Genomic DNA, 4,220 nt, shown 5'->3' with positions numbered 1-4,220 from the left:
TGTGCGTGTTTGTGTTTATTGCAAAGTATCCATTTTCACACCCAAACCCCTGGATACTCATAGCAAGTCTTCCTCACTGTCCGATAACTGGGAACATATCATTTGTCCACCTTTTTGATTGCACCATCACATTAACTTTCTGATCATTGTATACCGGGTCCTATCTTTCCAAAAGGATGGTTATGTTAATAATTTCTCACCCATTTTAAACATAAGCGTTCATATTTTACCTTTCCTACCTACAATCGTGAATCGCATTTCACCACATCATGCCTGACTGGATAAATTTAAATTATTTTTCTCGTGAAATGTTCAGACAACTTATTAGCACAGTTAGGAAATTTTGGTCAAGTGGAATCCAAGGAAAGCTCTCCATTTGGATGTAAAATTGGTTTGAAATTAGGAGATAGAAGGTAGAGGTTGATGATTGCTTTTCAGACTGGATGTCTGTGACCAAAGGTGAGCTGCAAGGATCGGCGCTGGGTCCACTATTGTCTATCATTTATATAAATGATTTAAATATGATTAAAGTAGGCATGTTTAATCAGTTTGCAGCTGACACTTCAAGTGGTAATGGTGTGGACAGTGAAGATGGTTATCTCAGAATGCAAGGAGACCTTGATCAGATGGGCCAATGGTCCGAGGAGTGGCAAATGGAGCTTAATTTAGATAAACCTGAGGTGCTAAATTTTGGTGAGGCAAACCAGGGCAGGGTGTACACATTTAGTGGTGAGATGTGATTGCTGAACAAAGGCACGTTTGAGTGCAGGTTCATAGTTACTTGAAAATGGTGTGGCAGGTAGACAGGGCCATGAAGAAGGCATTTGATACATTTGCCTTTATTAGTCATCACATTGAATTTAGGTTTTGAGATGTCATGTTAAGGCTGTAAAGGACACGGTTTCGGACATTTTTAAAATAATACATCCAGTTCTGGACACTCTGCTGTAGGAAAGATGTTGTGATACTTGTGTATCAGAAAAGATTTACAAAGATATTGCCAGGTTCGTAGCGTTTGAGTGAGAGGAACAGGCTGAATAGGCCGGGGTTATTTTCCATGGAGTGTCAGACTCTGAGGGGTGACCTTATGAAAGTTTATAATATCATGAGATACATGGATGCATAGACATTTTTTTTTATCAATTCACAGGAGTCAAAAACTGGATGGCATAGTTTGCAGGTGAGAGGGAAAGATTTAGATGGGATCAAAAGGATGATATTTTCATGCATAGAGTGGTGTATGTATTGAATGAGCTGGCAGAGGAAATGCTGAAAGCTGGTACAATTACAACATTGAAATGGCACCTGAATTTGTATATGAACAGGAGGGGTTTGGAGGGATATGAGTCAAATTCTGGCAAACGGGACACGCATTTCCAAAAGAAATTAAACACGCATCTCACTTCAATATCATGAGCAAATGTAACACCTCAAATTAATTTCTTGATTTTTATGTCCTCGCTGTCTACAGGAATAGTGCCAGAAAAGTGGAGGATAGCAACTGTGGTTTCCTTGTTCAAGAAGGGGAGTAGGGATAGCTCTAGTAACTATATGCCGGTGAGTCTTCCCTCTGTTGTGGGCAAAGTCTTAGAGAGAATTGTAAGGGATAGGATTTATGAACACCTGGATAGGAATAATGTGATCAATGATAGTCAGCATGGTTTTGTGAAGGGCCGGTCGTGCCTCACAAACCTTATTGAATTCTTTGAGAAGGTGACTAAGGAGGTGGACGAGGGTAAAGCGGTTGATGTGGTGTATATGGATTTCAGTAAGGCATTTGATAAGGTTTCCCATGGTAGGCTAATGCAACAAATACGGAGGTATGGCGTTGAGGGGGAGTTGGAGGTTTGGATTAGGAATTGGCTGGCTGGAAGAAGACGGAGGGTGGTAGTTGATGGTAAAGGTCCATCTTGGAGTGCAGTTACCAGCGGGGTTTCCGCAAGGATCTGTTTTGGGACCATTGCTGTTTGTCATTTTTATAAATGACCTGGAGGAGGGGCTAGAAGGTTGGGTGAGCAAATTTGCGGATTATACGAAAGCCGGTGGAGCTGTTGACAGTGAGGATGGATGTGGCAGGTTACAACGGGATATTGATAAGCTGCAGAGCTGGGCAGAAAGGTGGCAAATGGAGTTCAATGTCGCTAAGTGTGAAGTGATTCACTTTGGTAAGAGTAACAAGAAGATGGGATACTGGGCTAATGGTCGGATACTTGGTAGTGTGGATGAGCAGAGGGATCTTGGTGCCCATGTACACAGATCTCTGAAAGTTGCCACCCAGGTAAATAGTGCTGTGAAGAAGGAATATGGTGTACTGGTTATTATTGGTAGGGGAATTGAGATCCGGAGTCCTGAGGTCATATTGCAGTTGCATAAGACACTGGTGCGGCCGCATCTGGAATATTGTGCGCAGTATTGGTCGCCATACTATAGGAAGGATGTGGAGGCACTGGAACGGGTGCAGAGGGAGTTTACCAGGATGTTGCCTGGTTTGGTAGGAAGATCGTATGAGGAAAGGCTGAGGCACTTGGGGCTGTTTTCATTGGAGAAAAGAAGGTTTAGGGGTGACTTGATAGAGGTGTACAAGATGATTAGGGGTTTAGATAGGGTTGACCATGAGAACCTTTTTCCACGTATGGAGTCAGATATTACGAGGGGGCATAGCTTTAAATTAAGGGGTGGTAGATGTAGGATAGATGTTAGGGGTAGATTCTTTACTCAGAGAGTCGTGAGTTCATGGAATACCCTGCCAGTAACAGTGGTGGACTCTCCCTCTTTATGGGCATTTAAACGGGCATTGGATAGGCATATGGAAGAAAGTGGGCTAGTGTAGGTTAGGTGGGCTTGGATTGGCGCAACATCGAGTTTCGAAGGGACTGTACTGCGCTGTATTTTTCTATGTTCTACGTGCTATGTTCTAATGTACAAACAAAAACAAATAATGCTGGAGAAACTCATCAGGTCTGGCAGCATCTGTGGAGAGAGGAAGCAGGGTTATTTGATGTTTCTTTGAAATCACCAAGAGAACATAAGAACTAGGGGCAGGAGAAGGCCATTCAGCCCCTCGAGCCTGCTCTGTTATTACATACGGTCCTGGCTGATTTCATTTCGGTCTCAACTACACCATGTTCCAGATTGCCCCACTAAGTAAAACCTCCTCTCTACCTCGCCAAACCTTTTTTCCCAATCTGCAGAAAGAGTGATGGAAAATGACAGTTAGATAATTGTTTTGCATCAAAATTTCTTGTGGAAAATATAACATCTACAGGACTGCCCGTGTAAAACTCAACAAAGAACAAAGAAAGCTGTTCATGTGGAGTACTGCATGCAATTTCGGTCTCCCTTGTGCAGGAGGATGTTGTGAAACTTGACATATTTCTGAAAATATTGACAAATGTATTGCCAGGGTTCGAGAGTTTCAACTACAGTGAGAGTCTGAATAGTCTGGGGCTATTCTTCCTGGAGCGTGAATGCGGAAGAAGCCTTCTTATGCATGTCTATAAGATTATGGATAAGGTAAACAGACAAGATCTTTTTCCCTGGGATGGTGAAGTCCAGAACTAGAGGGTATAGGTTTAGTGTGAGAAGGGAAGGATTTAAAGGGACCTTAGGATCAACTTTTTCATGCAGTGGGTGGTGCGTGTATGGAATGAGTTGCCAAAGGAAGTGATGGAGGCTAGTACAATTGCAGCATTTAAGAAGCATCTGGATGTGTATATGAATAGCAAGGATTTAGAGTGATGTCGGCTGAGTGCTGGCAAATGCGCCTAGATTGGGTTCGGATATCTGGTTGTCCAGTTGGACTGAAGGGTCTTCTTCCGTGCTGTCCAATTCTGTCTCTGTGAACATGTCAGTTGAACGGGACACTGTATGTTATTTGATATTTACCCCAGTAACTGGGCTGGTGCTTCAAAAAAAAATTCAATCGCTATAGTTTCTTGAGAACTGAGGGCTTTCTTTGCAAGTGGGATGACTAAGCAAATCATTTCCCATTGCGCCGATTGGAGAACAGTCTCTCCTCCGTGTGAACTCACTGGTGAACACTGAGATTGGAAGAGCACTTGAACCCAGCCACCCAGTGAGAGCACCTGAATGGTCTCTCATTTATAAACACATGGACGGGAAAATTGATCCCGGCTACTTTATAGTCATTTCAGTGTGTGGATGTTTCAAAGGTCAGTGGGAACTCGCTGATGTGTCAGATAACTGGATAAATGAGTGAA

The sequence above is a fragment of the Hemiscyllium ocellatum genome, chromosome 40 (assembly GCF_020745735.1).
Source record: "Hemiscyllium ocellatum isolate sHemOce1 chromosome 40, sHemOce1.pat.X.cur, whole genome shotgun sequence".
Classification (NCBI taxonomy): Eukaryota; Metazoa; Chordata; class Chondrichthyes; order Orectolobiformes; family Hemiscylliidae; genus Hemiscyllium; species Hemiscyllium ocellatum.
This window is presented reverse-complemented; position numbering follows the sequence as displayed.